Raw genomic sequence first — 24,905 nt, forward strand, 5'->3', positions numbered from 1 at the left:
TGAGGGTTTGATCAATTCAGTGCACATATAAGATTTAAGCAATGAATGCATAAATAAGTAGAACAACAGATCTCTCACTCTTTCTCTCATCCTCACTATCCCCCTCAAAATAATACATAAAAATGTATAAATATAAGTAGTATACAGAAATTGTGAATTTGAGAACTAAAGCTAAGGGGAAGCGTAAAAAGGGGTTAATAGAAGAGAGAGATACTTCAAAATATTTTTAGGGTAAGTGGAAAAATTGTGCGTGTGTGAAGACAATGTGGAAGGCATCAGTGAAGAGGGAGAGATTTAAGATTCAAGAGAGGGCAAGGTATAATCATGGCACTAAGATTCATGGGAGATCTAGTGCATTTTAATCTAAAAATGTGTGAGAAATCAAATACCATAATCCTTAGGGATGGAACTGGCTTGGAAAGTAATAGGAAAGAAGACAAATTTTTTATTATAAGTCCACAGTAGTTCAGGGCTTATTTATTCAAGAGATTCTGATGAAATGAGAAACAAGGTTGCAAAACAGAAGGCTGCTACTATAGGTTCTGCTCTATGGTGTCCCAGAGGTTCCAGAACAGCAGGCATTTGAATTAAAAGGGATATAATCATATAGCTCTACTTGAAATCATGGAGACGCATCCCATCAAACCAATAACTTCACTAAAGTAGACATAGTTGAGTCAGGGAATGTTGCACATGTCTGTGATGACAATGCAAGAAACACATTCAATATGAACTACTCATTAGATAAACCATGTTATAAGATATTTCTACATAGAATGATAGAGCAATTATATCATCCCATGAAGTGTATGTGCTGTTTTACTTCATCTCCTCAGGGAAAAAAATTCTCTATTTGTTTCTTGTCTTTTCCTTTTTTTCTGGTAACACCTTTTCAATAGCTTAAAGTAACTTTACAGTTCATTATACTCTTCTTTAGAATACTTCATATCCCTAAGAAACTAAAAGGAGGGTATAATTCTCAAAAGTATTGAGCTGAATGTATGGTGTGACTGGGCACCAGAGAACCAGTCTCTGTGGTTTGCTAGCCCTCAGCTGGGAAGACAGACTCAGGGAAAGCTTAGTTAACTCCAGCAGCTGCAAAACAGTCAACATGGCTTTAACTGTTCTTTATAAATTACATGAAACTGGAAATGGACATGGTTCCATAGCCTCTTCTCAATGCAGTTTGGAGGCGCTGTGGTACAAAGCATTTCTACTTCTAAAAAAATATTGCTATAAAAAAGTCACATTATTCTGGTGAAAAAAGAGAGGCTTTTAGTTTTTCCAGTGTTCTACAGCTAGTTTCCAACCAAATGCTTCACAGAACCATGATAGCGAAAGACGAAAATATTGTCGTTTTTTTCTGAAATGACTCAAGTCTTTAAATACAAAACTTTTATATTCTTTCTTTGTAAAGTGGCATTAGCATATTGCAACTGAAGAGTGTTCTAACAACTACAAAGATTCCTGTCTGGACACTGTTCTGTGGTGGACAAGAGGCCAGCCCTCTGGGTTTTCTGGGACCTCCTCTCATCCTCTCTGCTGCCCAGCCAGTTCTGGCCATTTCTGTGAAGACATATCCTACAATCCCTTCATCATAATCCCTGAAAGCTTCTTTCATTCCCAGAAAAATGCCATCTTTTAAGTGCCAGACTTTTCTGAACACCATAATTCAAAAAATAAAACAAAAAATGAACCCTGATCAAAATGTGGTTAAACTAATATGAGAGATTTCCAACTAGCTTTCAGTCCAAAGTGGTGGTGGTGTCCATGCGGGTGAAAAGGACAGGAGTCCCCAGCTGCTGGTGGGACTCGGAGAAATGCTGGAGGGGGGCATACAGGGCTCAGTGTGGACTCCTTGGTCTCCCCTGCCCCAGCATTACCAGTCTCACATGGTCAGTAACAACCAGTAAGTTTTTGGCATCCACAGCCAGGGCATGTGAAGCAGTCAGCATCTGCTTTTGTTCTGATGGAGGCTGGTTAAGACATACTCTGGGACAGCTTCATCTCACTGATGAGCACTCAGTGAGTGCTGGCTGGCAAGGTGGAGATGGTCTCATCCACAGTGGCCAACAATGTCTGCAGGGCCAACTTGTCTTCCTTCACCATGGGGTGAGGAATACTCACATATGTCCTTCACATACTCATCTGGCAGGGCTGGCTGGATCTTATTAGACATCTCCACGAGGGTCTTCACTAGGCTCACCACGTACTCTGTCATCTGCATGGTCCAGGTTGGCAGTGGGCATGGGTATTGATTTCCTGGGGCTGAGGCTTGACATCCTTGTAACCGTCCCCTGGGCTGCTGAGTCTGCGAGCCTGCCTAGGTGGCCGGGTGCTCCAAGGTGCCATGGCTTATTTGGCAGAGCTGCAGGATCTGGTTTTCTCACATGACAATAAGTGTGTTGGCTTCCAGTTGGGCCCTGGGGACTCCTGCTTCCCCAGTCCATGCTATCTCAAGAGAGCTACACATCAGGTTTCAGAAATTTCTTTTTCTCCAGCCAGAGCTGATCTTCTGCCATCTCCTTCTGCTGGTAGATTGGCCCAGCACTGCAAAGTCCTTCACATTGAGCTGCCATATTGATTTTTTCTGTGGTCTGTGATTCTACAAATCTACTTGACCCCAAAGAGATGCCTGCCCTGGGTAGATGCTGCCAGTCATAGCTGTGATTCCATGTGAACCAGGGTAGCCAGAGACCTGGTAATGATTGGTCTGTACCATGTGCTGTGGGCTGGAATAAAATCCTTCACTACACCTGGGACTAAGAATCCCAGGTCTTCCAAGCTTGGGTAGTGCTTCATCAGACCCTCCAGAGTCCCAAGTTTTCTACATCTGTTTTCTGGACTTTGTATTCATCTGGTCTTCATGCTGAACTTTCTCCTCCTCCAGGATTGTGCTGAGCTGAACTTTGAGCTCAGTGAACCTAAGCTGCCTCCTGGGTTATAGGCTCAGCATTTTATCATAGGCTCAGCATTTTATCATAAGGCTTTAAAGGGTAGGAGAGAAATTTGGAGGCATTGGCAACATTTCCCCATTCCCAATTCAACACATATTATCACTGTTCTTCACTCCTTAAAAAGGCTTCACACCATGCATCAGTATCTCCCACATACATACACCAATACCATCATACCACTAGTTGATGTAAAATGTCAAAAAATAATTAATTCCAGAGCCATCCTTTTAATAGGCAATTTTCCTTTAGAAGCTTTAGTAAGTATTGCCTTCCATATATTGGGATAATCCAATGTCTCCTAATGTCATGCAATCATTTAAGGATTCCAAAATATTCTGAGCAGCAATGTCCCTGTGCACAAATCTTTTGCTCTCCGGGTACCCAGGAGTTATAATAAACCAGTAGGCATACAGGATCAAAGATGCTAGATCCAACCTATACTTCCAGACTTGCAAAAATGACCTCAGCTCTTGGAGCAGACACAGCTCCATGATGATACAGATGGGGTTCTTGGTGATGATGCCAATCAGCTCCACAATATGAGGGATGGGGCAAACTGATGTATTGTTAAGGCTTCTTGAAGGAATCTCTATTTCATGCTGTCCAAAGTGCAGTTTTTACACATTTTAACTGTGACTACCAAAGCTGGATTCTCTAAGCTCATGTAAATGCCCTGACGTACATCTTCAAATCAGCCTTCTCCAATACATCATCCAAGCTCTAGTCTTTCTCTTTGAATCTCACAGGCTCTGGTTTGAGGGCATGATGTATCTTCTTTGTGTGTGGTCCCAGCAGAGCCATCTGTTTCTGACACAGAGACTATGTGTGTCTGAACGCCTTGCTTTTGGCTCTTGGCCAGTTTTGGTATTGATGGCAAAGCCCATTTGCTTTCTTTTTGGGGTCTGATGGTAAGAGACTATGTGACTCTACTCACCAGCTGGCAATATCCCTCTATCAAGTCAGCCATATTCATGGCAATGGTTAGGGATGGTACTGTCACTGTCAGAGGCTCAGGTGCACTTGCTATTTTTAGTGGTAGCATTTTTTTTCTTCCCTTGTCTTCACTGTTAGACTATGGAATGCTCTGCACTTGGCTGAAGTTGGCCAGATGTGTGGGATTGCAGCCCTTGTCCATTAGGTAACAAATGTCTTCCTTGGGGCTGAATGCCAGCTCTACTGAAATAATCAAGCTTGAACCAAGAGCACACTTGAAGCATTCCTTATCAAATCTACACTGGGCAAAGGACAGCAAAGAATTTCAGAATACTTTCTTCTCTATTAAGGGTGGCAAACTGCTTAAATTTTTATTAGATCAGTTTTCTTAGTTTTGGCCTTGAAAGAATCCAGTAAACTTCTAGGAAAAAATTGCTTCAAACCAATATGTTTTTCTCATACTTTATAGTTAGACCTCTTTTCTAGTGTATTGCCCTGCATCTCCCAGTATGATTGCTGTAACCTAACTTCTTCTTTATTTCCTACTGCATTTTTTCCCATTACCATCTATCTCACTATACTTCCCTCCCCACCAGCACCCAATTTCAAAGCAATGTCTTGGACCACTTGGTCAACTATCACTAATATTTAATGACTCTTCAATTACTGATAGAGGAAATTTGAAGTTCACTAGTCTTTTGTAAACTGGTTTAGAAATTCTTCTGTCAAATAATGAATTCCCAATTCATATTTCCACTCCTTCAGTGGGTGTGTGAGCTCATACTTTTTCCTCAGGCTGGAGACAACCAATTCTAAGTGTAGCCAGTGGACCTCCTCTGATCACAGGTGATTGAGCTAAAAACTGTAGCAGGCCATGTGCTTTACTTTTTGACTGTTCACTGTCTTCTGAATGATGCCCCTCACTTCAGTAGCATCTCCATGCCTGACAATACTGGCTTAAGTGGTCAGCTCACTGTTGCTTTCAAAATAGTGAAAGACCTATAGCACTCTCTCCTTGGTTTCCTGGGAACATTCCACACCAGTACCCAGCAATGTCTTGGTACTCCAATTCATTGAATGATTCAAGTTTGTGTCTAGAAGAGCAGCTGCCATTATTTTGCTAGATGCTGGGTACCTGTCCTATCAGTTCAGAAGGCCACAATAACTTGTCAAATGATGATTTAAAGGGAATACTCCTAGCTTTTCTTTCCTCTTTTCATAGCAGTAAGAGAACTCAGACCAATCTGGTTACAGAGAGGTGAAGACCGATAGTACAGTGTCCTCCAGTTTCTCTATGAGCACTGTAGGTCAAGTCCCATTAGAGAGCAGACATGGATATGGTAGACAGATTATTAACACATGGTGTGTTTACTAGATGTACAAAAAATTGTCCTTTTTTAATTTATGTATTTTCCACTACATTTTAGTCCCCTTATGCCCCCTGTCCCCCAGAATCACCACACTGTTGTCCATGTCCTTGAGTCATTTTTCTGTTTTGCTCAATCCTTTCCACCCCCTAACCTCCCCTTGCCCTTAGCTGTCATCTCACTCTCCATCTATGAGTCTGTCTCTATTTTGCTTATTAGTTCAGTCTGCTCATTAGATTTCACGTATGAGTGAAATCATATGGTATTTGTCTTTCCCTGACTGACCTGGAGAATATTATTCTAAGTGAAATAAGCCAGAAGGCCTTTCTTACAGGGTGGTATTGGATGGCCACCTATATAAATTTCCCACATTTGTCCATTAATTAATATAATGTCATATTCCATTATTTTATTTATAAGAGCCTCCAATACAAATTTCTCTTTCAATTGGATGCCAGATTTTTATTTATTTTTATTTTAAAACAAATTTGTATTGAATTTACTGGAGTTACATTGGTTAATTAAATAGGTTTCAAGTGTACAATTCTATAATGTATCATCTATATATCATATTGTCTGTTCACTACTCAAAGTAAAGTTTCCTTCTATCACCACGTATTCTCCCTTTATCCTCTTCTACCTGTCCCCCTCCCTCCTCTGGTAATCACAATTCTGATGTCTATATCTGTGAGCTTTGTTTTTTTCTTTCATAATCTCTTCACCTATTTTACCCAACCCACAATCCCCCATTCCTCAACATCTGTCAGTCTGTTCTCTGTATCTATTAGCCTGTTTCTATTTTGTTTGTTTATTTTGTTCATTAGACTACACATGTAAGTGAAATCATATGGCATTTGTCCTTCTCTGCCTTTTTCCACTTGACATAATACCATCTAGGTCCATACACACAGTTGCGGAAGGTAAGATTTCCTTCTTTTTATGTCTGAGTAGTATTCCCTTATGTGAATGTCAACAGTTTTTTTTTATCTACATGTCTACTGATGGGTACTTGGGCTGCTTCCAAATTTCAGCTATTATAAATAGGGCTGTTATGAACTCAGCAGTGCATATATTCTTTTGAATCAAAGTTTTAGATTTCTTCAATTTACTCCTAAAAGTAGAATCTCTGGGACATAAGGCAGTTACATTTTTAATTTTTGAGGAAAATCCATAGTGTTTACCAGAGTGGTTGTACCAGTCTACATTCTTACCAAAGTGCACTAGGCTCCCCTTTCCTCAACATTTGTCATTTGTGGATTTACTGATGATAGCGGTACTGAGAGGTGTGAGGCGATATCTCATTGTGGCTTTAATTTGCATTTCTCTGATGCTCATAGACATATGAGTATCTTCTCATATGTCTATTGGACATCTTTGGAAAAGTGTCTATTCAGGTCCTTTGCTCATCTTTTAATTGGATTGTTTGTTTTCTTGGTATTGAGTTGATTGAATTCTTCATAAATTTTGACTATTAATTCCTTATCAGAAGTATCATTGGCAAATATGTTCTCTCATTCAGTGAATTGTTTTTTCATTTTGTTGATAGTTTCCTTTGCTGTGCAAAATCTTGTTAGTTTGACATAGCCTTATTTATTCATTTTTGTCTTTTGTTTCCTTGCCTAAACAGATATATAAAAAAATATTACTAAGAGAAATGTCTGAGATTTTACTGCTTATGCCACTTTTTTAGGCACTGAGTCTTACCTCCTACAGTATGAAGAATTTGTTGGGCTTTTGGTTATGATGGCCACATAGGTGAACACAGTTTGCCACCTCCTACAACTACATCAAAATTACCACTGAACTACAGAACAACCATCACTTAGAACTGTGATAAATCAAGCTGAATGGAAATGTGACAAATATAGAATTAAAGAAATCACATCCATCTAGACTGGTAGGAGGGGTGGAGGCATGAAACAGGCTGGTCTCACATTCACATTCAGAGGATAAAAATTTGGGAAGGATATCTTGGGAGCAATGAGTTCCAGCCCTACACCAGGTTCCCAAACCCGGGTTTCCAGTGCCAGGAAGATAAGTCCCCATAACTTCTGGCTGCAAAATTCAGCAGGGATTGAGTAAGTGGAAGAAACTTCTGGAGTCCCAAGCAGTTTCTATTAAAGAATGCACACATGGACTCACTTACTCCGACTCACTCCCTCTGAGCTCCAGCACTGGGGTAGCATCTTCAAATGCATCAGTGGTATAAAGGAGAAACTGAAGTGTCTGGCATCAAGGTGAGAGCTGGGGGATGGCTTTTGTCCAGATAGACTATTTTCCTCACCCTATAGATTTCCAGAGACTCCATTCTACCCAATTATGGGCCCATCCAAGCTGCTTTTCATATGAATGGCTGGTCTTGGCTCATGTTTCACAACTTCCTAAATCCTCTCAAAGAAGCAAAAGCCAGTCTCAGTGAGCCCCCAGCACCTGTACTGTTTCTAAGTGGATCCAGGCCTGGCAGTAGCAGCAGGCAGCCTAGACTCACAGCAGACCTTTCCCTTGGGACTTTTAAGCCCAGCACGCATAGCAGCCATCTCAGATTTCTTTATAGGTCAGAAAGGGTGGTCCCAGGCAGAGCACAGGTGGGGGATGCCCTTGGCCTATACCACACAGGAAATTCCAGAGCTTGCACACCCAGTGGATAGCTACAGACCATGCTGGAGAACCACCACCCTACCCCTGCACAGATGATGCTCTACAGAGGGCAGAGGTTGGTGGTCAGTGGTCACAGCCAGTCCTTGCAGCTGACTGGCCTAGGCAAATCCCTCCCACTGGCATGCCTATAGCAATCAAGGCTCAACTACAAGAGGAGGGTATACTTAGCCCACATGAAGGGCACACTTTGAGTCCCAGCTTGGGTCAGCTTGAGGAGGCTGTGCCACTGGACCCCACAGCACCTACTATATTAGGAAATGCTCCGAAGACAAGGAGCATTTCCATAACTGCTCTTCCTAATACTTAGAAATAAACACAGGGCAGCTGCCCAAATCAGGAGACCAAGAACCATGGCCCAAATAAAAGAACAGACCAAAATTCTAGATAAAGAACTAAAACAGATACAGATAACCAATCTATCAGGTGCAGAATTTGAAACACTGGTTACAAGAATGCCCAAAGAATTTAGTGAGGACCTCAACAGCATAAAAAAGATCCAGTCCAAAATGAAGTATATGCTAATCGAAATAAAGAACAATTTACAGGGAAAAAACAGTAGAGTGAGTAAAGCCAAGACTCAACTAAATGATTTAGAACATAAGGGAAAAAAAAACCCAACCAATCAGAACAAGAAGAAGAATAAAGGATCTAAAAAACAAAGATAGTACAAGCAGACTCTGGGACAATTTCAAGCAACACAATATTCACCTCATAGGGGTACCAGATGGAGGAGGAAAAAAGCAAAAAATTGGAAATCTATTTGAACAAATAATTAAAGGAAAATTCTCTAATTTGGTGAAAGAAATAGACATACAAGTCCAAAAAGCACAGAGGGTTCCTAACCATATGGATGCAAAGAGGCCCACTCCAAGATACATCATAATTAAAATGCCAGAGTTAAAGATAAAGAGAGAATCTTAAAAGCAGCAAGAGAAAAGCAGTTAGTTGCCTACAAAGGAGCCCCCATAAGACTGACAACTGATTTCTCAAAAAAACTTTGCAAGCTAGAGGAGACTGGCAAGAGATATTTAAAGTCATGAAAAAGAGGGACCCACAGCCAACATTGCTCTACCCAGCAAAGATACCATTTAGACTTGAAGGGTAGATAAACAGCTTCCTAGACAAGAAAAAACTAAAGGAGTTCACCATCACCAAATGATTACTACATAAAATGTTACAGGGACTTATTTAAGAAAAATGAAATCAAAACTATGAACAATAAAATGGCAATAAATACACGTCTATCAACAATTGAATCTAAAAAAAAACTAAGCAAACAAGAACAAAGACAGACTCATGATAGAGAGAGCATTTTGATGGTTGCCTGATAGGAAGGGTGGTGGTGCAGGTAATGGGTGAAGAGGTGTGGGGATTGAGAAGTACAAATAGGTAGTTACAGAATAGCCATGGGATGCAAAATACAGTATAGGAAGTGGATTAGGCAAAGAACTTATACACATGACCTGTGGATATGAACAATAGTGGGTGGATTGCCTGAGGGAGTGGGATTGCCATGGAAGGCGGCAAAAGGGGAAAATTACAACTGTAATAGCATAATCAATATAACTTAAGAAATATAAAGACAACATAAACATGAGTGTAAAGAAGTCAGGATTCTTAGCAGAAAAAAAAAGAAGTAAAGTAATAGTTCATATGGAAAATAAAAAGAATTTATGTATGTTCTAGTGTTGAATTAAAAACTGTCTAATTAATTTTGAGGGCCCCAAATAAATCTTTTTGGTAGGGTTATTATTTACTCATATGGTTAAAATTTGTGGTGTTACAATTATATTTATAGAGTATGTCATTTTTAATCCCTAATAAATAACTTCAGGCCAGGTCCCCAGTAGGGGGTGCATGAGAAGCAACAACACATTCATGTTTCTTTCTCTCTCCCTTCCTCTCTCTCTAAAAATGAATAAATAAAATCTTAAAAAAATGTGTTGAGTAGAACTCAGAGGTTAACAACATTCCCAAGGTCACTCAGCTAGTAATTGTGTAAGCCAAAATTCAAACCCAGGTCCATGTGATATCAAAACCAATGTCTCTTCCACTATTTGCCTTTATTTCCTTCAAAATATAAATTACACAGGGCCCCTTTACAACAAGAGCTATTTCTTCACTGAACAAACCCAGACTGTATCATATCAGTGTTTTCTGAATGTCATTAATTACATTCAGTAAAGGTAGGTATAAATCACAACTCACAGCTTAAACTGCCCATCGAAAACCAGCAGAAATATTTCGTGGAGTCCCTGGGCAGGCTATTCCTTATCACTGGAAATTCTGTGTCTTTTTTCCTAAAATTAGCCCAGCTTAGTTATTCTACATTCACAGTTCTAATCAATCAACGCTTCCATGGAGAAACCTGTCACTGTCCTCTGAAACTAGTCAGATTTCCTACTTGAACACTCAGGCTTCTTAAACACTTCCACTGTGCCATATCCCTTGATACTGTAGCACTTACTACACTAATAGCTTTATGTCTTTCTGAGTGTGAAGATTTGATGGATGTTTCTCCATAAACTCCACGAGGGTAGAGTCTCTTATGTTTTGCTCAGTATTGTGTCCTCAAGTCCTCACACACTGTACATGGAAAAGAGCTTAAAATATATATGTTGAATAAATACAGGTATTCACAAATTGGCCCCCTCTTGTACATGAGGGGGCCAATTAGTAAATGATATTGTTAGTGACTTTTTCTGCAGGCTGGAGTTTCTACTTTCCAGAAGCTAATGTTAATGTAAACACACATGCTGGCTCACATTTCAAAGCACCATATGAGAGCACTCAAATAATAGATTATGAAGGTTTTGATCCTCTGTGAAGACACAAGAGAGGGTCAACATTCCTTACATCTGTGGATTTAAATAATTTTACTTACACAAAGAGGGAAAATGAAATAATTAACATGATAGAATTATAATAAAAGCTAAATTTAACTTTAGCCATGGCCAGTGTGACTCAATTGGTGGAGCATCATCCCATAAACCAAAAATCTCAGATTCAATTTCCAGTCAGGGCACATGTCTAGGTTGTAGGTTTGGTCCCTAGTCAGGGACCAAACATATGAGAGGCTCTGTTTCTCTCTCACATTGATGTCTCTCTCTCCCTCCCTTGTCCTCTCTCTAAAACCAGTGTGTTCTCTGATGAGGATAAAAAAAGAAAAAGTTAAATTTAACTTTAGACATTGTGGAAAATACAAACTCTGTTGTGCATGAGTATAGTACACTTATGAAGTTCTTAATATGTGGAGTCACTCTATAGATAGTGAATGAGTGGATGGATGATGTCATTCTTGCCATGTGGAATAAATGAACAAAAAACAGACAAACATAAACTTATTGAGACCGTTTTAGAAGTCAAAGTTAATCACAGCACAATATTTTGATTTTGACAGGGGCTACTTTTGTGTGATGTTGTGAGTAGAGAGTTGTTTGCACAGTTTTTTTTCTTTGTTCTAGGAAGTAGAGAGCTGACTTTTGTTTTATTTGAACTAAGATACACTAGAAATGATATTCTTTAAAAGGACATTGTAAGCCCTGGCTGGTGTAGCTCAGTGGATTGAGCATGGGCTGAGAACCAAAGGGTCACAGTTCAATTCCCAGTCAGGGCATATGCCTGGGTTGTGGGCCGGTCCCCAGTAGAGGCCATGTGAGAGACAACCACACATTGATGTTTCTCTCCCTCCCTTTCTCCTTCCCTTCCCCTCTCTCTAAAAATAAAAAAGAAACAAAATATTTTTTAAAAGGACATCGTAATATTTCCTACATGTTCTATCAAATCCAGGTAAATAAACATGGGTCAATCTCATTAGAACTTTAGCACACAGAATTTATTTGGTTATGGGTAGAATTTGGAATATCTATAGCATTGTGGCTAAATGAAGGAATATAGAAGAGGAAGAAGAATTGAAAAAAAGTTAGGGAAACAGTTATGTACTTAACTTTCTTACATGAAGCTAAAATCTATGAATACACCTTTTAAGGAGTTATCCAAAAAATGTGAAAACAGGATGTATATTCCTTAGAAAAATACTTATCAAGTAATTTCAGTTAGATTATCTTAGCACTATAAATCAATTTACAGCTTTTATTTATTTATTTAAATTTTTACTAAGCACCTATTGTGTGTGCGTGCTATGGACACAGAGATAAGTATGACATCTAAGATTCACATGTTGGGGTTTCATACACATATGCAAAGTATAATACAACTTTACGTTTTAAAACTATTAAGCTTTTGCTAAGCACTTCACACATACTGTTTTATTTTCACAACTCTACATGGTATATTTTTACCACTTTCTTTGTCTGAGAAACTAATGCTCTGAGGGGTTAAACAACTTGCTCGAGTCACCCAGTCATTGAATTGTGAGGCTATGATCTGAACTAAGTCTAAGTATATCTAACTTGAAACCCCATTTCTCTTCTCATAAAATCTCATTACCGTCTAATACAGGCTATGTGTGAGAAATAGGTAGCTAGAGGGAGTAAGTTTCACCCTATCTAGGATGGGATTGAAGAAGATTTCTCTGTTTTTGCAAGATGAATAACTTCTCCCAGCAGAACAAGGATGAAGGTATAACAGTGCAAGGGAGGTGGTTGTAGCTGGGGAAGAGAAGGAAGTAGTTGGAAATGAAGTGAATAAAGTTGTTGGCCCCAGATTTTGGATGCTCTTAAGTGCACGCTGAAATGTTTGAATCTTCTTGACCAATATGATGGCATAGAAAGGTTTTACACAGGGAACTGCAGAATTGTTTATATTAGTATCTGTATGAAGAAAAAGGGGGAAGAATTAGAGCTAGTGAGAGATCAGAAGCAAGGAAACCAGGGCCAGTGATGAATATGGAGCTCATTCCAGAGCCATTTTGGAGCGTTATCTACAGGACTGCAGAGCAGTTACACAGGAAAAATAAAAAATAAACAGAATGATTTCAAGTTTTCTGTCTTGTGTTATTTGGATGGGTTGTGGTTTTAACCAAAATAGAGGTCTTTGAAGGAGAAGAATTTGGTGTGGAGAGTGTTGTTAAGATGTTGTGTGTGGTTTAGGATGTGTTCAGATTGGGGCATCTACAAGGTATTTAGGAGAAAAATAGTTGACAAGTGGAAAATGAATTTTGAAGTTTAGTAGGAAAGAACACCTGGGAGATATGAATAGGGGGTCAGTGAAATCATGGGAGTGTGTGAGACTGTACACATAAGAGGGTGGAATTAGATAAGAATAAGACCAAAGATTGAACAATGCAGTATGTTATATTTAACTCCAAGCTGTCAGGAATCATGGCTATTTTCTCACTATTCTCACCCCCAAACCAAATGTAGTGTTTGGCTCACAGTAGATGATATCTGTATTAAATGAATAGATGATGAATAAAGAATGAATGAAAGGGAGAGAGGTCAGTAAGCAGTGTGAAGGTAAAGAAAAAATGGAAACAAAATAGTTGGAGGCAGAACTGGAGAGTGCAGTGTTGCGAGACAAAGGGAAGAGAAAGTAGAGCATGGGGCAGTGACCAATATATTTAATGCTCATGTTATGTCATTTTTTGGTTAAATTTGCCACTGTATGCACACATGGTAGACTCATCTCCCCTAAATTTTATTTTTAAATGTTATCTTCCTCAAAAGTGTCAAACATTATCAAAAAAGACAAAATTTAAATTTCCCCATGTGACAATTAAGATCCTCTACAATTTGGCACTGAGTCATACTTCCAACCACAGTCTTCACAGTCTTGAATCATCCTTCTATTCATGTTCCTTTTTCACTCTCTCTGAACAAGTTAAGGTTTTATCTGACTCCATCCTCTTTTCCTCTGACTTTTCCTCAGTTTGTCCTATTTATATTTAATTTATTTTATTTTAAACAATTTTATTGTATTTTTCTTTTAGTCTCCTTATACCCCTCTCCCCACTGAAATCCCTACACTGTTGTCCATGACCATGTTTCCTTTTTGCTCAAGCCCTCTACCCTCTAACCTCCCTTCACCCTTAGCTGCCAACTTTAGCTGTCATCCTGTCATCTGTGAGTCTGTCATCTATTTTGCTTGTGAGTTCAGTTTGTTCATTAGGGTACACATATGAGTGACATCATGTGATATTTGTCTTTCTCTGACTTGGTTATTTCACTTAGCATAATGTTCTTCAGGTCCATACTGCCTTTTAAAATTTACCTTCCATGGCTTAACTAAAGTTCCATTTCATTCATGAGAGCTCAGTGACTGAGTACAAACTTGTGTGTCCTTTCACTGAATTTATTCTTGTGTAGGTCACGCCCCATGATATCAGTGTTCTGAGGATTTATAAAAGCAAAGAACAACTATGAACTTATCTTGCTATACCTCACAGCCAGAGACTCTTTCTCTGGCTTTTACCAGTTTCTATGGGGATGTGTCCAGTGTGAGCTGCTTATCTGATTTTGAAGCTCCTTCCCCCAGTGCTCACAGCTATAGCAACACTAGAAACAAAAATAAAAACAAGCAAACAGGAGAAGCCGCACGAAGACCATTTTCTTCATATCCTATATTTCTACTTGTCACTCTGGGGGATAAGACAACTTGCCATCATTATTTTTAAATCTTTCTACTGACTTATCAGGGCATAGCCAGTTGTGCCCAATGATGGGAGAATGTAGATAAAGGCATCTGAATGGTGATACTCATCAGGGGTGGTGGAGATGTGGAAGCTGCATGGGGAAGCTCATGGGAGAAATTAAACACAGGTGCTGGATAGTAATACAGCAGAAACTGATTTGACTGCATTTAAAATGTTCTTTTCTCATCCCCACCTAGTAGCCTCTTTAAAACAACATCTACTTATTTTTAAATTCAATTATGGAGTCCTCTGAGAAATCTTTTTTGATCTGCGTTACAACACTGTTTAGGATCTCCCACCACATCTTTTATTGCTCTTAATACAGTAAATTATAACTCGTGTATTTAATTGTTTATCCCACAATATGCTTTGATATAAGAGAACATGTATTAAAATTTTTCCAATGCCTAGCATGAAACTTGGACAGTTAGTGTTGAATAAATATTTGCTGCATGAATATGATTGCCAGGTCTTCCATAATCACTGTAGCAACTGATTTAAAAGAGCCTTTTCATTTCTGAGTGTGGCATACTTTGTTTTATGTCTCTGGGAGAATGTTAGTCTGCTAGGGGGGCTAAAAAAGGAGGAAAAGGGGAAAACATCAGCAGTAAGGATCTGAAGGTGATGGTCAACACCGGTGCTGAAGTTAATAGGAGGAATTTCTGGGTAAGATGTGAGTAGAAAATTGTAATTTTATTGGCCACCTCCTGCATTCTCACTGAAACAAATGACTGAATATAATAGACAGATATACAGAAGACTAACTTGAAAATACTTCCTGTGATAAAGAGATATCCTACTTAGATGAAAGCATGCCAAGAAAGTAAGTGAGAAGATAGTGGTAAAACCCAGCTAACAACATATCAGTCAAATGGATGACAGATGGGGGGAAGCAGTGTCAGGGACCCAGGCCTGTCAGGGACCCACTGCAAACATCATGTCAGTTAGCACTCTGAGAAGCCACCTACAACTATGGGTGATTCACACTTAGAGGGGTGAGCTGTAATAAACTGAACCACAGCATGGTAGAGGGAAGGGGAACTACCTTAGCCAGGTACCAGGTACTGCTGCAGCTCTTACCTAGCACCGGACTAAGCAGAGAGAAATTGGTTTTACTGGGAGCTGGAAACCAGCTTGGCAGTTCGCGAAACACAGAGAAGAACTGACGCTGAGAGTCAGGTTTGGTGACTGCACAGGGCTTTGGCTTCTGCTCCAATTCTCCCGGGCTGCTGTATTGTGAACTGGTCATGATAAGTTGAAATTTATATTTTCCCTTTCACTACTGTCTAAATACAAAAAAAAATTGGGCAGAATTCCATATCAGTCTTTGTCAGACCCATTTCAATGCTGAATTCAGCTAGAAGCTAGTAGACTTCTTGCTGTAAAAATAAGTAAGCAGAAATGTTGTATTGTAGGTAGACTTAGGAGAAAATATTCCTGTCCCAAATAAGAGGGATACTACAAAGAATCAGAACACATACTCTCTGTTGATACATATTTACTGAAAAAGACAAGGAGAAAATTCATGGTTTATGTTATTCCAGAGAACATAACATTCAAAACAAAAGAAAAAACAATTAAGAGAGACTAAAAGGGGTTAAAAAATCAGGTATAGTGTGTATATTGCTTAAATGCTGCAAAAAATTTAAATGTAGAACAGAAGATAAAATTTAAAAATTCTTCCAGAATTATGAAGGGATGAATAAAGAACAATGAAAGGAATGAAATATGGATCTTGGAGACTTTCCTGGTGTGTGAGCCATGCTACAAATGCATCTATACAACCTCTACCAAAACATCTCCCACTACACACACACTACATGTAACTTTCTTTTCTTTGTTCATTGTGGTAAGAACACTTAACATGAGATCTACCTTTTCCACAAATACTTAAGTGTACAATAAAGTCTTTTAAATGACCACCTCCTAGATTCCCATTGAAAGGACTATATGCACTAAATTTCAAGCAGATCCATAGAACTAATTTATCTAGCATAAGCAAATCTTGATACATCCTTTAACAGCAACTACAGATTTCCAGGCACAAGGGTGACACATTCCCTTTTTGCCATTCCCAAAAACTAATGTAGTAGTATCAAAGAAGACAAAAATCCCCCAAGATTTATTCTTCCCAGATTTCCTTTTATTTAGATGACACATATGCAATCCCAAGTTTTGGGGACACCTTTTTACTTCACCAGTAACATGACAACTGAGTTTGTAAAAGCAACAACTTTCCTTACCCTGTACCATATTTGATTTATCTAATTCTCTAGCAGCTGTCTATTGAAGGGAAGTTCTCTCATGTGCTCTGACTGCCACCAAGGAAGTGACCACAGACGTCTTAAAGCAGCAGGCTTCATACTTCCAGGTTTTCAGAATTTATAAGTGACCCTCACAAACACATTCTCCCATCTGTCTTCCCTACATTGAAGAGGGTAAGATTAGGAAGGCTTTTATATATTATTAGTGTAGAATTGGAACATGTCTCTTCTCTATGGTAGACTTTCATCTAATTGATGTCTTTTGCCCTATGGCCATATAAGACCCTGTTCTTCTCCAGACTTGCAGAAAATATGAACCAATGAAATCTAAAAAAATCTTTACAAAAGCAACTACCCTCACAGCCAGAATGAGAAAAGCTAAGGAATCTATCTGCTCAAAGGCCAGGTTTCCTGGGCCCAGTAGGATTATCATTCAGAGCAACCACTGCAATGACAAACTTGCTTGGGTATCAGTGCAGAGACCAGAAGAAATAACCACTTACATAGTTAAAAGAAAATATTCCAGACCAGAATGAGAGAGTTAAAGCCATAAATCAAAAATATTAACTAACAGCAAAAATAATCATTTTACATGTAAACTATGTAGTAAATATTATGAAATCAAAACAAAGTTATATAAGCTTTAAAGCAGAAAGAACAAGTCCTAATAAATAATCAGGTTGTTATTATAAAATATTGAAACAATTTGGTCAGAATAGAAGGAAAATGAGAAACCTATAACTTCTACATGGAGCTCTGGGATATATATATATATATGAAGGAAGCAGAAAAATAGTCTTAGATATTTAAGGACTGAAAGTAGCAAAAAATTCTTATATCTTTTCTAAAATTATCACTCAAAATTTCCCTGTTAATACACCAATGGTGAGTCAAATTGAAAATTTCAAAGATTTCATGTGGAATCATGTCAGTAAGCACTGAAATCAGATAAACAGAATTAAGCTTAAATAACTGTGGTAAATATAGCTACAAATCAACATAGAAAAATTCATAGAAGAAAATAATGCAATACATAAAGAGTGTCAGTAGATTTCTGCCTCAAGGAAAATGTAGTATACATAATTTTCTCTATTGATTTTGTTAAGTACAACTAAAATCCATGGAAACTTTATATAAAAGAAATATTAAAAGTCTGAATGGTGAAGAGAAATCATTAGAGTGGTTAAGCATATCAAAACCCAGAAAAAATAGGCAAATTTCTTTGGGTTTTCTCGTTGAGTCGGATACCCAGACTTGGAACTGAAGAACCTGGGAACCTAGAAATGCCAGGATTTAGATATCCACCAAGACATGTCACAGTCAAAATTCTGGAAAGAAAAAAAAAAACATGGAAAGCAACATAAAGAAGGTTAGACAAAAAAAAGTTCCAACCAAATCAAGTTGTCTCTAGACAAAGAACTAGGAAAGAGACAGCCCACGAAGACAAAAAAGGTCTAGACAATAACTGTTCTCCTCAAGCTAAATGTCATAGAAAACCTATGACCCCATCCACCCTAGCAAAGGTTAAGACTAAGGGAAGCCCAGAATTCCACCCTTGCCAGACCGTAACAAGGTGGCCAAACAACCTTGCTGGGGTGGTGTCAGAGTAGGCCAAGTACAGGTTTAACACTTTTCATCCTCACTGGTGATAGTGAGCAATGCACCCCTATCCTGATGCTGTAGTATCAATGGAAGCCACATTTGGAGCCCAGGTTTCTACCCCCACCCAGCAGTAACAAGAACCTCATTCATCTCACTGCAGGTATCATGTCAGAGGAGGTCTAGTAGAGATTTAGGAATTTTATCATGAGCCAGGGCTATGGGTATAGACAAGGCTATCCCTCTTCACATGGTGTCAGTGAAAACTATGTGAGGAGTAGCTGCAAGGTGCACAGCACTCCTTGTAGCCAGGACAGAATCAGGGAGGCCTGGTGTGAGCCCAGCAATAACTTCCCACTTTGTCAATAACAGAAATCAAAAGGAAAGCCTGGACTTCTATTCTCATTTGGCAGTAATCAGCTAGCTCCTCCACCCTCATCTTCCTTCCACCCTCCCTTGCCTATTAATATTTACCAATGTCAAAAAAATAAAACAAAGATGTTTATATAAAATTTAGTGTGTCATGCACATCCATATATTGCTACGTATAGTGCGCACTCATGGTTTTCACCCAAAGTTTCAGGAGAAAAATCTTTCAGTTTTTAAATTGAATTAAAAATTGAATTAAAACTAAATTGAATTAAAAATTTTTAATTTTTAATTAAAAACTAACTTTTTAGTTTTTAATTCAATTATGTATTTATTTATATTTAGATATATGGTTTTGTATTATAAAGGAATTTTCACATTTATTTTTGTACATATTATGGTACAAGAAATTTTATGTAACAAATACAAAACACAAGAACAGACACAATGTATTTCAGGTGCTATCCATGTATAATGCACATCCTCATTTTTCCCTCAAAGATTTTGACAAAAAGTGCACATTATACATGGCAAAATATGGTACCTAAAATGTCTAAGTCATTCATCATAACAAAAAACAAATAAATATTAATAAAGTAAAAATAAAAATTGACACTGATATTGAGATGACAAAGATATTAAAATTATATGTAAATGGATTGGAAGAGTTAACATCATTAAAATACACATAATACCCAAAGCAATTTATACCTTCAACACAATTCCTATTAAAATAGCAATAGCAATTCCTATTAAAATAGCAATTGCTATCAAAATAGCAATGACAATTTCACATATGTAGAACAAATATTCCAAAAAATTATATGGAACTAAAAAAGGCCCCAAATAACCTCAGCAACTTTGAGAAAGAAGAACAAAGTTGGTGGGATTCCAATACCAGATATCTAACTATGCTACAAGTCCACTGTAATCAAAACAGTCTGGTACTGGCATAAGAACATGCACATAGATCAATGGAACTGAATTGAGAGACCAGAAATAAACTCATGTCTTTATGGTCAATCAATATTTGACAAAGGAGGAAAAGCATAAAATGGAGAGTAAAGACAGTTTCTTCAATAAATGATGTTGGGAGGACTGAACTGATACATCCAAAAGAATATGTGCACCCCTATGTTCATAGCTGCATTATTTACAATAGCCAAGTTCTGAAAACAGCTAAGTGCTCATGAGTAAATGAGTGGATAAAAAAGCTGTGGTACATTTACACTAAGGAATACTACTCAGCAGTAAAAAAAAAAAAAAAAAAAACCCAAAGAAGAAACTCTGACCTTTTGTGACAGCATGTATGGAACTGGAGACTATTATGCTAGGTGAAATAAGCCAGGCAATGAAAGACAAATACCATATGATCTCACTTATAACTAGAACCTAAGGAACAAAATAAACTAAAAAGCAAAATAGTTTCTGCAACACAGAAACAAGGAATAGACTGATAGGTACAAGAGGGAGGAGGGAGATCGGGTTTAGTTGAAAGAAGTTGAAGGTACTAGACAAAGTACATATATGCATCATCCATGGACATGAACAATACTGTGGGTTTTGACTGGGAAGGGGAGTTGAAAGGAGGGGACAAAGGGAGAAAAATTGGGACAACTCTAACAGCACAGACAATAACATACTTAATTTTTTTTAAGAGAGGGGAAGGAAAGGAGAAAGAGAGGGAGAGAAATATCAATGTGTGGTTGCCTCTCATGTGGCCCTCACTGGGGACCTGGCCCGAAACCCAGGCATGTGCCCTGACTGGGAATCAAACCAGCCACTCCTTGGTTCGCAGCCCATGCTCAATCACTGAACTACACCAACCAGGGCTATATTTTTATTATAATTATTTTATTGTTGTTCAATTACAGTTGTCTGCATTTACCCCTCACTGTGCCCCCACCCACTCCAGCCAAACCCACCTTCCTCCCTTGCTTCCACCCCTCTCTTGGTTTTATCCATGTGTCCTTTGTAGTTGTTCCTGAAAACCCTTCCCCCTATTACATTTTCTTTTATATATATATACTTTCAAATTCTTCATGGATATTCTTTATACTTTCTCTTCTTTTGTATATATATCTGTGCTTTTATTTTTGTACACATAACATTGTTTTTTCATGATCTGGATGTTATATTACAGTATCTACAGTACCTGCAGATTTATTCTTGCTGACTCTTATTTCTGCCACTTCTCTTCTATGAGGTGCTGTTTTCATTTGTGTTTGACATTATTGTTATTGTGATTTTTACTACGAGCTGTTCAACTTACTTGGAATGTTTTATTGAGGCTTTTTTTAAGAGTAAGATTAGAATTATAATAAAAAGTGTTTCACAACTGCTGTGATTTGGACAATATGAAATAAAAACATATGCTAGTTATAATACACTCAATATTAAAAATATTTAACAACTGGTATGGCATGGATACCAAGAAATCTAAAGAGATACTGGCTCAATCAGAGTCAGAGTCAGAAACAATGCTAACTGTAAAAACAATCATAAATAAACTAGTCTGTTCTGAATAAGAAATAGCATTTCTTGGAAGGAAGATAAATTCTCTAGAGAGAATTTGCATTTGCTTTTCTTTCTTATTTTAAAAAATAAGATACATGCATAACTTAATTAAAATTATAAAGACTTACAAAGTAAATTTTAATTTTTTAAATTTTTTATTGTTTTGTTCAAGTACAGTTGTCTCCATTTTCCTGCCACCATTTTTCCCTGCCCCACCCACCCCTATATCCCACCCTCAAACCTTTCCCCCTTCGGCTTTGTCCATGGATCCTTTATACATGTTCCTTGATGATCCACAGCTGGGGACACTACTGTCCAAGATTACATAAAATTGAATTTTTTCTTGAGATATTTTTGGGACCTAAAGTTATGTGAATTCCAGCTATACACTCTCCTATTGGCCATCTTTTGGTTCTAAGTATTCAGTGATTACTCTTCTCCCCTACTTAGCACTTAGTTTGAGGTGAGTTTAATCTCTGTGACAATTCTTGTAGATGAATTGATTTCTGACTCACTCTTACAAAAGGAACCTTTGGGTGGTTCCAGCCTTAAAGAAAGAATACCTATTAGACATAGTGCTTTTGGTGCTCCTCAAGTTTTGTTTCCTCTGCCCTGTACCACTGGAGTCCTGGACAATTGAACTACAAATTAATCTTAGGCAGAGGAACACAAGGCAAAAGTCATCCACAGAGAAGTGTCTCAGCCACACAACAGATTTTTTGCCTTGATAATTTCTTACTGTCCTGCCAGCTTATCAATGAATTTAAGAATTTTTTAAAACTGTATCCATAATTGTTATTTTTTTAACCTGTTGGGGGAAGGATTGAGGTAGGCATTTCTTTTTTCCTGTTTTTTAGAAATGACATTCCTGTGATAGTATTCTTTATACAAAACTGGTTAAACTATATATGGATTGAACCCAAGACCATAACATTTTTTTAACAGAACTTATTGAATAAGTTAACTAGACAAGGCATACTAGTTTAAGCGTATTTTGATGTTCAGTGGAATTATGACAAAACAACAGAAAATTTTACCTCCAAAGGCTTTGTTTTCTTCAAAGAAAAATAGGTACTTTGCTTCTAAATTAGATGCAATTGCTTTATGTTGACCAGTGTACAAGTGTGATTGAAAAATACTTGGCATTTAGAGAAAGGATGAGACACGCATGTCTTAGATATTGTAACTGATCATAGATGGAATTATTGCATTGATTACACTATTTAGAAACTTTTGAACATTGACTTTGATATATATTAGTCTGTTTATTGTGATATATAGGTAATTTCATTAAATCTCCCAAAATATATACATTTTTTCATAAATGGTATAGAGGCACTTCCCAGAGAGAGCTATCAGAAGCAGAAGGCTTTATTATACGCAAAGGAAGGAATGAACACTAGGCTAAAAGTGTCCAACAAGGGATGGGATCAGATATCTTCAAAATAGGGGTAAGAAATCAGTGGTGCCGTATTTCTCAGAGTCAGTAACAATTTGACTCCTTAAGTGCATTTTACTTGAAGTGTTTGCCCCAAAACAACACTGAGAGAACAGAACTAGCTCTGAACACAAAGGGATATGGATAAAAGATATTCCTTGCTTTCAGCTTTAGTGGGCAAATTACAGCAAAGGAGAGAAATAGGAGAATGTTGGGACTATTTTAAGGGGAAAAAGAAATCCCATTTTCATTCATATTCAGAGAAATTTGAATAGAGTAGCACAATAACTACTCTGTTTTATGTTCTGCTTTTTTCTTAAAAGCAAAAACTAACCAAATAATTCTGAGCTCTGCAAAACATCTTTATTTGACACAAATCAAATGCTCAGGGTAAGATTATATATATATAGTATATATTATAAATAAATTTGTATTATATATATATATATATATATATATAATACAAATTTATATATATAAATATATATATGGATTGCTTCAGTATATGTGATGTATCCTTTCTAAAGTAAAGAATCTTTATAAAAGTCAATTTGGTTGACTTATTCTGACAAAAAAAGGTTTTGATTAATTTGTTGTAGGTAATTATTATAGTTACTTTATTTTATGTCTGTGATTCTTAATATGACTGACAGAGATGTAGCACATAGTATTTTCATTTTGCCTGGCTGCTATGAAATCCCACTGAAAGCTGATTGTCCACTCAACTGTTCTGAAAAAAAAATTTAACGCTCTTCTGTTTTTTAAGTTTTCCCTTGACCATTGGTTCTAGAGCAGGATTAACTTAAATAGCCTAGAAGCATCTTTCCATCTTTAGATGTAACTGCATTTTTTAAACACTTTAAGCCCATCTTAAAAAGAACTGAGACAAATGAAGCAAATGGTCATACATAAAGGCCAGAAAAAAATCTGTTTTTTAAGGATTAGCCAGATATTAGAAATCTTTATATTGGACTCAAATAAATTTAAACTTGTAGTTACTTTCATTTCTGAAATGAAGATTGAGTGGAGCAGTTTCCCTCTACTGTTTAAATCTCTGGTTCCTGTGGGGCAACTTTGCCTGCAAAGTCCCCCTGTCTGCCACAGATGAAAGTGAAACTACCAAGACATGATCTGCTTGGGGAGGAGAGGTGGCCAATCTCTCAGAGGAGAAAGGCTAAGAGCCCCTTCCTCAAGAGGCTTTTATTGGGTTCGTTTGCACAAGAATATAGGTAAGGATCAAACAATAGATAGCATTCAAAGAACTATGAGGGCTTATTCTCAGTCAGGGTCAGGAGCCATAAAACTTTGAGGAACAAACTTCTTGCTTGGACCCTTATCATTTAAATGAGAGCATTCTAAACAAAGCAGGTTTCACAAGATTTTGCATATTCTTTCTTAGGCCTGTTCACCCCAGAGAACCCACCCTTTCCAGCACAGGGCTGCACCACCTTCCCCATTAGAGGATTTTAGGCTTAAGTGGATTAGATCCAGGAAGCACTTCTCCCAGATGGAAATGGGGACTTGGGCTATGTCAGAATAGCTGGGGGTTGGGGGGGCGGGGAGTCAAGGGTCCATCACTCCCTCTTTGTTGCAGCCCCCTGAGTCCTTCCATGATGGCCTCGCAAGAGATCATGTCTGGCTCAGATTGCCCCCCTCTGAGGGGTCGTACCTGTCATAGACTAACTGACCAAGCATTGGGGACAGGGGACAAGCTTTGTCTCCTTAGTGGCTCACATTCCAGAGGTCACTCACTCAGCCTTATCTATGGAGGATGGTTATAACTCCTGCAACCAGGCAGAGCAGTTCCCAACAGTTCCTCAAACAGTTTGCAGGCTGTGAATGTTGGACCTCTCCAAGGAACTATCAGCAGGTCTGATCATAGGTCACAGAGCCCTCTGTTCGCCCCTCTGACTGATCTCTAACAAAAGGATTAATGCACTTTCATTCCTGAAACCTGAAAACAAGTATCTATATATGTCAAAAAGCCAATATTTTGAACAACAATAAAAAAATTAAAAAGGCAATATTTTAAAAGGTCAAATCTTAATTCACCTTGGTTTCTAGAAACGGTCTTTATAGTTTTTTGATTAAAACAATTTTCTTGCTCTTGATGATTACATCATAATGTTCTTGTAATCAGAAATATTAAGGATAGTTATAGGTTTATTTTTACTCTAAAAATTCTTAACTTTGCTAAAGCAACATCCCCTT

At 37.9% G+C, this 24,905-nt stretch overlaps 1 pseudogene; it reads right to left on the reverse strand.

Moving 5' to 3' along the window:
* Positions 1 to 1,844: 1,844 nt before the first annotated feature.
* LOC118997157 (focal adhesion kinase 1-like) lies at positions 1,845 to 15,756 on the reverse strand (annotated as a pseudogene).
* Between the last annotated feature and the right edge of the window lie 9,149 nt (positions 15,757 to 24,905).

The sequence above is a fragment of the Sturnira hondurensis genome, unplaced genomic scaffold (assembly GCF_014824575.4).
Source record: "Sturnira hondurensis isolate 20B ecotype Veracruz unplaced genomic scaffold, ASM1482457v3 Scaffold0012488, whole genome shotgun sequence".
NCBI lineage: Eukaryota > Metazoa > Chordata > Mammalia > Chiroptera > Phyllostomidae > Sturnira > Sturnira hondurensis.